The sequence below is a fragment of the Pongo pygmaeus genome, chromosome 1 (assembly GCF_028885625.2).
Source record: "Pongo pygmaeus isolate AG05252 chromosome 1, NHGRI_mPonPyg2-v2.0_pri, whole genome shotgun sequence".
Classification (NCBI taxonomy): Eukaryota; Metazoa; Chordata; class Mammalia; order Primates; family Hominidae; genus Pongo; species Pongo pygmaeus.
This window is the reverse complement of record NC_072373.2, coordinates 37,518,463-37,530,520: the sequence shown is the minus strand read 5'-3', so window position 1 is coordinate 37,530,520 and position 12,058 is coordinate 37,518,463. Positions and strand designations below refer to the sequence as shown.

The window sequence follows — 12,058 nt, the reverse complement described above, 5'->3', positions numbered from 1 at the left end:
AAAGAGAAGGAGTCTCGCCCTGTCACCCAGCCTGGAGTGCAGTGGTACAATCTCTGCTCACTGCAACCTCCGCCTCCTGGGTTCAAGTGATTCTCCTGCCTCAACCTCCTGAGTAACTGGGATTATAGGCACTTGCCACCATGCCTGGCTAATTTTTGTATTTTTAGTAGAGACAGGGTTTCACCACATTGGTAAGGCTGGTCTCAAACTCCTGACCTCAAGAGATCCACCCGCCTCGGCCTCCCAAAGTGCTGGGATTACAGGTGTGAGCCACCACACCCAGCCCACCCTGTCTTGATTAATATAGCTTTACAGTAAGTCCTGAAGTTGGATAGTTTCAGTCCTCCAACTGTGTTCTCCTTCAATATTTGTTGACTATTCTGAGTCTTTTATCTCTTTCTATAAGAGATACCCACAAGATAACTTCTGGGATTTTGCTTGGGATTGTGTTGAATCTACAGATCAAGTTGGAAAGTACTGACATTTTAACAATATTGGGTCTTTCCAACCAGGAATACAGAATATGTCTCCATTTATTTAGTTCCTTTTTGATAGCTTTAATCAGAGTTTTGTAGTTTCCCTCATATAGATTTTGTACATATTTTGCTAGATTTATACCTAACTATTTCATTTTTGGGGGTGCTAATATAATTATGTGTTTTTAATTTCAAATTCCATTGTTTATTGCTAGTATATAGAAAACTGAGCCTGGGTGTGGTGGCTCATGCCTGTAATCCCAGCACTTTGGGAGGCCAAGGTACGGGATCACCTGAGGTCAGGAGCTCAAGACCAGCCTGGCCAATATGGTGAAACCCTGTCTCTACTAAAAATACAAAAATTAGCTGGGCGTGGTGGCATGTGCCTGTAATCCCAGCTACTTGGGAGGCTGAGGCAGGAGAATCGCTTGAACCTGGGAAACAGAGGTTGCAGGGAGCTGAGATCACACCACTGCACTCCAGCCTGGGTGGCAAGGCAAGACTCTGTCTCAAAAAAAAAAAAAGAAAACTGATTCACTTTTGTATATTTACCTTGTATCCTGCAGCCTTGCTATAATTGTTTATTAGATCCAAGAGGGTCATTTTTGTCAATTCTTTTGATTTTCTAAATAGACGATCATGTCATCTGCAAACAGACAATTTTACTTCTTCCTTCTCAATCCATATACCTTTATTTCCTTTCCTTTTCTTATTACATTAGCTAGGACTTCCAGTATGGTGTTGAAAAGCAGTTGTGCTGGGTGCAGTGGCTCACGCCTGTAATCCTAACACTTTGGGAGGCTGAGGCGGGTGGATCACTTGAGGTCAGGAGTTTGAGACCTGCCTGACCAACATAGTGAAACCCTGTCTCTACCAAAAAATACAAAAATTAGCCAGGCATGCATGGTGGCACATACCTGTAGTCCCAGCTACTCAGGAGGCTGAGGCAGGAGAATCGCTCGAACCCGGGAGGCAGAGGTTGCAATTAGCCAAGATTGAGCCACTGCACTCCAGCCTGGCAACAGAGTGGGACTCCATCAAACAAACAAACAGAAAGAAAGAATAAAAGAAAAGAAAAAAAAGAAAGAAAAGAAAAGCAGTTGTGAGGGGGACATCCTTATCCTTACCTTATTCCTGATCTTAGCAGGAAAACTTTGGGTTTCTCACCATTAAGCATGATGTTAGCTATAAATTTTTGTAGATGTTCTTTATCAAGTTGAGGAAGTTTTCTTCTATCCTTAGTTTGCTGAGGTTTTTCGCATGAGCAGGTGTTGGATTTTGTCAAATGCTTTTTCTGCATCTATTGATATGATCATGTGATTTTCTTTTCTTTTCTTTCTTTTTTTTTTTTTTTTTTTGAGACAGAGTCTCACTCCATTACCCAGGCTGGAAGGCAGTGTCATGATCTTAGCTCACTGTAACCTCTGCCTCCTGGGTTCAAGCAATTCTCTCACCTCAGTTTCCCAAGTAGCTGGGAATACAGGTGTGTGCCACCACACCCAATTAATTTTTTTGTATTTTTAGTAGAGACGGGGTTTTACCATGTTGGCCATTCTAGTCTTGAACTCCTGACCTCAAGTGATCTGCCCACCTTGGTCTCCCAAAGTGCTGGGATTATAGGCATGAGCTGCGGCACCTGGACATGTGATTTTCTTTAAATGCTTTCCAAAAGTTGAATCAAGTTTGCACACTTGTGATACTTTCCACTTGATTTTGGTTTACGGTTCTCTTTACACATTGTTCAGTTTAACTTGCTAATATTTTGTTAAGGATTTTTACATTTATATTAATGAGAGATATTGGTCTGTAGTTTTCTTTTCTTGTATTGTCTTTGTTTGGTTTTGGTATTAATGTAATGCTGACCTCATAGAGTGTGTTAGGAAGTATTCCCTCTTCTATTTTTTGAAAGAGATTGTTAAAAATTTTGTATAATTTTTTTTCCTTAAATGTTTGGTAGAATTCACCAATGAATTCTACCTGGGCCTGGTACTTTGTGTTGAAAGTTATTAATTATTGATTCAATTTATGTAATAGTTACAGGCCAATTCAGATTGTCTATTTTTTCTTCTGTGAGTTTTAGTAGATCATGTCTTTCAAGGAATTGGCCCATTTCATCTAGGTTAACAAATTTATGGGACAGAGTCATTCACAGTATTCCTTTATTATCCTTTGAATGTCCATGGGATCTTTAGTAATGTCCCCCCTTTCACTTCTGATATAAGTAATTTGTGTCTTCTCCCTTTTTCTATTAGCTAGAGGCTTATTGATTTTATTGATCTTTTCAAACAAACAGCCCCTGGTTTGTTGATTTTTCTCTATTAATTTTCTTTTCAATTCCATTGATTTCTGTTCTAATTTTTATTATTTCTTTTCTTTTTATTTTTTAAAGGTGGGACCTTGCTCTGTCACCCAGACTGGTTTCGAACTCCTGGCCTCAGGCAATCCTCCCACCTCAGGCTCCCAAGTAGCTGGGATTACAGGCATGAGCCACTGTGCCCAGGTAATTTTTATTATTTCTTTGCTGTTTATTTGGACATAAGTTGCTCTTCTTTTTCTAGTTTACTTCTAGAAATAATCTTTTAGCTTAGATTATTGACTTTTAACCTTTTTTCTTAATATATGTATTCAGTGCTAGATATTTCCCTCTAAGCACTGCTTTACCTACATGTCACAAATGTTGATAAGTTGTATTTTCATTTTCATTTGATTTAAATATTTTTTAAATTTCTTGATATTTCTTCCTTGAGTCATGTGTTATTTGGAAGTCTACTGTTTAATCTCCAAGTATTTTTAGATTTTTCACCTATCTTTCTGTTACTGATATCTGTTTAATTCCACTGAAATTTGAGAGCTTACATTGTATGATTTCTATTCTTTAAATTTGTTAAGATGCATTTTATGGCCCAGAATGTGGTCTATCTTAGTAAATGTTCTATGTTAGCTTAAGAAGAATGTGTAATTGCTGCTGTTGGATGAAGTAGTTCACAAGTGTCAGTTATATCCAGTTGACTGATGATGCTGTTGAGTCCAGCTTTCTCCTTACTGACTTCTGCTTTCTAGATCTAGCCGCTTCTGATAGATGTTAAAGTTTCCACCTATAATAGTGGATTTATCTATTTTTCAATGCAGTTCTATTAGTTTTTGTCTCACATATTTTGACACTCTGTTGTTAGGTGCATCCTCATTAAGGATTATTATGTCATCTTGCAGTACTGACCCCTTTATCATTTTGTAATATTGCATATTATTTCTGATAATTTTCTTTGCTCTGACATCTACTCTGCCTCAAATGAGTATAGCTACTCCCATTTTCTATTAGTTGGTGTTAACATCATATATCTTTCTCCAAGCTTGATTGCAGTGGCACAATTATGACTCAGTGCACATTGCAGTCTTGACCTCCTGGGCCCAAGTTATCTTCCCACCTCAGCCTTCTGAGTAGCTAGGACCACAGGTGCACATCACCATACCTGGTTAATGTTTTTAGTGTTTTTGTAAAGATGGGGGTCTCACTGTGTTGCCCAAGCTGGCCTCAAACTCCTGGGCTCAAGCAATCCTCCCACTTTGGTCCCCTCAAATGCTAGAATTGCAGGCATGAGCCACCACACCTGGCCCAAGTTCACTTTCAAATAACAATATACCACTTCATGAGTAGTGCAAGTAATAACAAAATAATCCTAATCCCTCCTGTCCACCTTTGCATCATTGCTGTCATTCATTTCACTTATATGTAAGGATGTGGCTATATATTCAAATACCAAAAACCCCAAGTACATTGTTGCTATTTTTATTTTGAACAATCTTATCTGCTAGATGAGTTAAGAATAAGAAAAATGAAGGTTTTTACTTTTGTTTATTTTCTGACATTCTTCCTTTCTTTATGTAAATCTGTTTCTGACCTGTATCATTTTTATTCCATCTGAAGAACTTCTTGTAACATTTCTTGTAAGGCAGGCCTATTACCAACAAATTCCCTCAATTTTTTGTCTGAGAATATCTTTATTTTTTCTTTATCTTTGGATTTCTGAAGTTTGACTATGAGATGCCTAGAAATAGTGAGGTTTTTTGCATTTATTTTACTTGGTGTTCTCTGAGCTTCCTGGTTCTTTGGCTTGTTGTGTGATGTTAATTTGGGAGAAATTCTGTATTAATGCTTCAAATATTGCTTCTGTTCCTCTCTGTCTTTTCTTACTCCTTCTGATATTCCCATTACATGTATGTCACATCCTGTGTACCTGTACCATGGTTCTTAGTCTGTCTTTCTTTTTTTTCAGTCTTTTTTTCTCTTTGCTTTTTAGTTTTAGAAGTTTCTATTGTAATATATTTAAGCTCAGTGATTCTTTCCTTGACTGTGTCCAGTCTACTAATAAGCCCATCAAAGGCATTCTTCATTTATGTTGCAGTGTTTTTAATCTCTGTGATTTGTTATTCTTTCTTAGACTTTCAATCTCTCTACTTACATTATCCATCTTTTTTTTTTTGCATTTTGTCTACTTTTTTCATCAAAGCCCTGAGCATATTAATCACAGTTTTAAAATAAACCCTAGTCAGATAATTCCAACATTCTGCCACATCTGACTGACACTTGTTTAGTCTCTTCAAACTGTGTTTTTTGCTATTTAGTATGCTTGCATTTTTTAGTTGAAGGGTAGACATGATGTGCTGAGTAAAAGGAACTGTGATATATAGGCCTTTAGTAAAGTAATGGTAAGGTGTGAGAGGAGGGAAAGTGTCCTACAGTCGTATGATTAGGTCTCGGTCTTTGGTGATCATGTGCCCCTGGACTATCAACTTCACCAGTGCTCCTCAGTTTTGTTTTGTTTTTTCCCTCCTTAGATGGGACAGGATTGCTACAGGGAACGAGAGTTGGGTATTTCTCTTCCACCATGTGGAAGGCTAGAGAGAGCTGGGAGTGGCTATTTCCCTTCCTCCAGATTGGTTCAGCACTGGTAAAACCCCAGCAGGTTAGACTGTGGTAAAATAGTTTCTCCTGAGGGTAGACTTTGTTAGGAGAAAAAGAATCTTCTGGCATATTTCATAGTGGTTTCTTCTCCCCTCTCCCTACCAGAAGCCCAAGGGGATTTTTCTGAGATATTCACTGTGAGAATTTAGTAGAGCTCCAGGAGGTAAATCTCACAATACTTTCTCTCCCCACAACCCCCAACCTCTGCATTATTGGGTCCCCCTGGAATTTTTATATCTCGGGCTTATCCGCAGTGAACTTCCAGCAATTCATCAATTACAGTTTGGATTTTCCTACCCAGCCACTAGTTCCCATAGTGTTTTCTGCTCATGAGTCTCTGGCCAGTTATGATTTTGTGTCTCTGCCTGTCATTCTCTCCGTTCTTGAAGGCAGTGGTTTGCCCTCTAAGCTCACTTCTCTGATGGATCTAAGAAGAGTGGCTGATTTTTCAGTTTTTTAAGCTTTTGACTAGTTGTTAGGACAAGGTAGAAACTTCTAAGCTCCTTACATACCAGACTGAAAACCAGAAGTTCCCATATGATCTTTTTTGAAGCTCCAATCATCCGCTCTTTAGCCATTGAGACAGAGACTCTTCAAGTCAGCTCCCAAGTCCTTTTGCCATGACTCTAGTAATCTTTAATAGCTTCCTTGCTATCCAGGCTCATTTTGTAAATCTCCTGCCTCAGACCTAAAATCAGTCATTTCCCTCAAAAAGCCTGGTTTCTTTTAGTGAAATTGTATTTTAAGACTATATTCTGGGTGCTAGAAGTGCTCATTATTACTGGATTGGTAATTGTTTCTAGGGTTCTAGGCCGTATGATACTTTCATTCAAATTTAAGGATATAGGGCTTTTGTTATTTAGTCTGTTTCTCTCTTTTTTTAAATAACATTTTTTACATTACTTCTTTATTCCATACCAAGAATCTCAGTTCCTAAGGACACATGGGATGATAGAATTAGAAAACTTTGGCTGGGCACGGTGACTCACACCTGTAATCCCAGCACTTTGGGAGGCCAAGGTGGGCAGATCACTTGAGGTCAGGAGTTCAAGGCTAGAATGGCCAACATGGTAAAACCCTGCCTCTACTGAAAATACAAAAATTAGCTGGACTTGGTGGAGGCGGAGGTTTCGGTGAGCCGAGATCATGCCACTGCACCCTAGCCTGGGCGACAGAGCAAGACTCTGTCTTAAAAAAAAGAAAAAAAAATTGTAAAACTTCATAATTATTTATTTTATTCGATGTTGAATACACAGTATCAGAATACTAATGCTAATGCTAATGCTACAATTATAATTAGGGAGAACAAGTTTTTAAAATGGTTTTTTTTTACAAGTGTGCTACTAAAATAGTTTTGCTTTTTTTTTTTTTTTTTTTTTTACAAATGTGCTCACTATTCCTGCCCAATCCCAGTTTTGAAGTTCTCTCATATCTATACTGCCTGAGCAGACAGATATTACATATTATACTCTCTTTTAATTCTCATTTGGTCTTGGTTATACAAGATAAAGGTTTGAAATGAGGGGTTGTCTAGACCCATGAAATCAAAAGTTGGATTCTACAGTCACCCCACCACAATTTGGGTTGGGCAGACACTCATTTTATCAGAACTGGAGATAAGGACTACTTCACTATGAACTTTGCTCCTCAAGGTTAGACGGTGCACCAAGGATCACGTAGGCTCTTTCTGCTAATTACCATCTCTAGCATGCTTCATAGACAGTGTCTATATTATCAACATTATTACTGCTGTTGTTTCAGTAACCAACATTACTGATGAGTACTATGCCTTCCTTATAACAATAAAGATCAGAAGGAAGGAATCCAATGGAATTTTTCCAAGTAGATTTCAGAATTTCAAAAGCATAGGTATGTCAAATGGAAAAAAAAGGGATATGGAGTTATTAACAAGAAAGTAGTATGTGATGACATTAGGGACAAACCAGAAAAAAACAGAATGATAAGTGCCTCATAATAACATTAATATAACTAATGTTTATCATTTACTATGTGACAGGCACAATGCTAATTACCTTATCATAGCATTATCATATTTAATCTTCACCACAATACTATGAAGTAGGGACTATTTCCTGCTATCTATAGATGAGGAAATTAAGGCTTTGTAACTTTCAATAAGTTGCTCACTATCACACAACTGGGGCTAGGACTCAAATCCAGTCTGTCTCCAGAGTTGGAGCAAATTCATAATATCAATAATAATTACTATTTAATAAATATCACTGATGTGGCAGGCACTTTATATACATCATATTTATTCCTCACTGCACCCTGGAGAGGTAGCTATTACAGACATTTATAGGATATTACTGTATTAACTATTAATAATATCTTGATATAGAGTTACATTCAAAAGTATGAAAAGCCAATACTGAATTTCCTCAGAAGTAAATCATCATTAGCATCTGTTTCTCCTCCTGCTCCTTCTGTGAAAATGGGCAGTGGGAAAGAGTGGCTAGAGTGTGGATGTCAAAGCCAGACAGGCCTAGCTCTGACAGACTTGGGATCCAACTCCAACACATTTGGGAAAATAGTAATGGAAGAGATCCCATGAGGGGCACAATTCTCTAACTCTTTTGTAACCTTCATTTAGTGTGCTGTGGATATAGCAGCTTGTTTGTTGGAGAATAGAGTGAAACCTCAGGTCTCTAAAATGTATTGGAAAGGTTAAAAGCAGATGCATAGAAAGAGGTAGTGTTAGAGAATAAACATAATTCAAAGAAAGATGGGAACACTATTCTTTTTTGAGATGGAGTCTTGCTGTGTCACCCAGGCTGGAGTGCAGTGGTGCAATACTGGCTCACTGCAACCTCTGCCTCCCAGGTTCAAGCAATTCTTCTGCTTCAGCCTCCCGAGTAGTTGGGATTACAGGTGTGTATCACCACACCCAGCTAATTTTTGTATTTTTAGTGTATTTGTATTTGTATTTTTGTATTTTCACCATGTTGGCCAGGCTGGTCTCGAACTCCTGACCTCAGGAGATCCACTCACCTCGGCCTCGCAAAGTGCTGGAATTACAGGTGTGAGCCACTGCACTCGGCCTCTGAATGCTATTCTTTGCAAATAACAAACCTGAAAACCCAGAAGAATAGGACAGCAACTTTCTATAGGAAAGATGAGTTCCTAGAATTAGGAATATGACAGGGAAAAATTTGGTTATTTGGGGAGGAAAAACATACTTCTAATGTTATGCAACTTGTCTTCAATGCTTAAGATGTGGTTTGAAGTTCCAGTTTGCAAATTATTCAAACTTGTTGCTTTTCTTTCTACCATTGCCTTCTTTGGACCACTTTATTGACTATTTTCAGGATTATCAGTGGGTGGGCAACGAAAGGGAAGAGAAGATGGATCCATGTCCATAAAGAATTTCTTTTCTTTATTTCATTTTATTATTATTATTATTATTATTATTTTGAGACAGAGTCTCACTCTGTCACCCAGGCTGGAGTGCAGTGGTGCGATGTTGGCTCACCGCAACCTCCACCTCCCAGATTCAAGCGAGTCTCCTGCCTCAGCCTCCTGAGTAGCTGGCATCACAGGCATGCACCACCACACCCAGCTAATTTTTGTATTTTTAGTAGAGACAGTGTTTCACTATGTTGGCCAGGCTGGTCTCAAATGTCTGACCTCAGGTGATCCACCCGCCTCAGCCTCCCAAAGTGCTGGGATTACAGATGTGAACCACTGCGCGTGGTCCCATAAATAAATTTTGATAAAATATTTGATAAAAGAATGGCAAAGTGGATGAAATCACTGGTTAAAATTAATTTTCTAGTTAGCCGAGTGATTCAAACACCCGTGATTAGACGAACACTTGGAGCCACAGTGGGGAATCTGTTGGTTCATTGGCATAGCTTGCTTGACCAGGGCATCAACTACACACACCTTCTTAATTTGCAGTTTGCCCCTTCCCTAAAGGTTTATAATACAAAGATTAGAGCACATGCAACCATACGTAGGGATAACTGCAACACATGTGGGATGAGGAGATGAGTACAGTTACCCGGGGGAGGAGACCTGAAAAGTCCCTCTTTGCTTTGTGCCGGATTCCATCACATGTGCTATAATCAATCTCCCCAAAAACCTTACCCAAAAGTCTACACTGTGGGGAATTCCAGAAGAAAAGGAGTCTGTTATTGTTACAATGAAGATCCTGTACTTGTCAGGAATCTTGGTTACTGAAACAATAGCAGTAACAATGTAGATAACATAGACTCCCTCTATTAACTGTGCTAAAGATGGCAATTAACAGAAATAGCCTACATGATCTTTGGTGTGCCCATCTAACCTTGAAGAGCAAAGCTCACAGTCAAATAGTTCTCATCTCCAGTTCTGATAAAATGAGTATCTGGCCAGTCCAGATGGTGGTGGGGTGACTGGATTGGTGGTAGTAGGGTCCAACTCTTGATTTCAAGGGTCTGAAAAATCCCTCAACCCTTTATCTTAGCAAGTTCCATGATGCTTCCATGGGCAATCTCTGCTGGTGTTATGAAGACCTTGAGGGGACTACCTAGCTCCATGCTCCATCCACAGGGTCAAGAGAGCCTCTGTTTAGTGGCCATTACCCTGGATCAGCTCTGGCCTCATTCTCTCATCTTCTGCAATTCCCAGCGCATTCACTGTGGACCTCTACACACAGTCCCAGCCACTTCTCCTCACGCAGTTCTTGATCCCATCCTGACTGGGCAGTGAGTTCAGTATATCACAGGCTTAGTGTCCCCCACAATCTCATCTCCTGGAGCTGAGAAATAAGTTTACAGTCTAAGACCTGAAGTCTGACTCCCTGTTTATGCCTGTTGGGTGCCTGTGTGGCCTGTCTCTTCCTTGCTTGATTCATTTGATTTCTGGGACAACCTAGTGTGTCTGGAATTGGTGGGTTCTTGGTCACTGACTTCAAAAATGAAGCCATGGACCCTCGTGGTGAGTGTTACAGTTCTTAAAGGTAGCGAGTCCGGAGTTTGTTCCTTCTGATGTTCAGATGTGTTCAGTTTCTTCCTTCTGGTGGGTTCGTGGTCTTGCTAGCTCAGGAGTGAAGCTGCAGACCTTCGCGGTGAGTGTTACAACTCATAAAGACAGTGTGGACCCAAAGAGTGAACAGCAGCAAGATTTATCTTAAAGAGCGAAAGAACAAAGCTTCCACAGTGTGGAAGGGGACCCCAACGGGTTGCCACTGCTACCTTGGGCAACCTGCCTTTATTGTCTTATCTGGCCCCACCCACATCCTGCTGATTGTTCCATTTTACAGAGAGCCAATTGGTCTGTTTTACAGAGAGCTGATTGGCCCGTTTTGACATGGTGCTGATTGGCGCGTTTACAATCCCTGAGCTAGATACAAAAGTTCTCCACATCCCCACTAGATTAGCTAGATACAGAGTGCTGATTGGTGCATTTACAAACCTTGAGCTAGATACAGAGTGCCGATTGGTGTATTCACAATCCCTCAGCTAGACATAAAGGTTCTCCAGGTCCCCAGCAGATCAGCTAGACACAGAGCGCTGATTGGTGCATTTACAAACCTTGAGCTAGACACAGGGTGCTGATTGGTGTGTTTACAAACCTTAAGCTAGACACAGAGTGCTGATTGGGGTATTTACAATCCCTTAGCTAGACATAAAGGTCTAGGTCCGCACTAGACTCAGGAGCCCAACTGGCTTCACCCAGTGGATCCCGCACAGGCGCCGCAGGTGGAGCTGCCTGCCAGTCCCCCGCCTTGCACCCGCACTCCTCAGCCCTTGGGTGGTGGATGGGACCAGGCGCCATGGAGCAGGGGTCGGTGGCCGTCGGGGAGGCTCACGCCACGCAGGAGCCCACGGGGGGTGGGTGGGGGGGAGGCTCAGGCATGGGGAGGTGCAAGTCCCGAGCCTTGCCCTGCAGGGAGGCAGCTAAGGCCCAGAGAGAAATCGAGCGCAGTCCCGGTGGGCTGGCACTGCTGGGGGACCCGGCACACCCTCTGCAGCTGCTGGCCTGGGTGCTAAGCCTCTCGCTGCCGGGGGCCAGTGGGGCCCGCCTGCCACTCCGAGTGAGGGGCCCGCCAAGCCCACGCCCATCCGGAACTCTAGCTGGCCCGCAAGCGCAGCGCGCAGCCCAGGTTCCTGCCCCTGCCTCTTCCTCCACACCTCCCCGCAAGCTGAGGGAGCCGGCTCCGGCCTCGGCCAGCCCAGAAAGGGGCTCCCACAGTGCAGCCGTGGGCTGAAGGGCTCCTCAAGCACGACCAGAGTGGGCGCCGAGGCGGGGCGGAGAGCGAGCGAGGGCTGCTCTAGGGCTGCCAGCACGCTGTCACCTCTCACTAGGACTTAATGTTCCTGAGGAACATGGAGGGTGATCATGTTTACCTATGAGGCATACCTCTCCTTGCTGCCTGGCTTCCACCACCCCAGTCCTAAATTCCTCCCAGTTACCCTGTCCAGAATGTCAGTGCTGATGCTGAAAATCAAAGCTCAGCAGAGTGGCTGGAGCTGTTTTTTTTCTAGTTTGGGGCCACTCCAGGCTTGGGGGGTACTCCAGGCTTTGGGTTTTGGCTGCAATCTCAATTCTCTCTTGCTGTGCTCCCTGCCCACCTCCAACCTACCTTCCAATGCCAAGTTTTCTGAAATTGCAT

The 12,058-nt window shown here is 41.7% G+C and overlaps 1 pseudogene; it reads right to left on the bottom strand.

Annotated features, from left to right (window-relative positions):
- Positions 1-12,058, bottom strand: part of LOC129035272 (syncytin-1-like) — a 45,665-nt pseudogene that overhangs the window by 6,918 nt on the left and 26,689 nt on the right.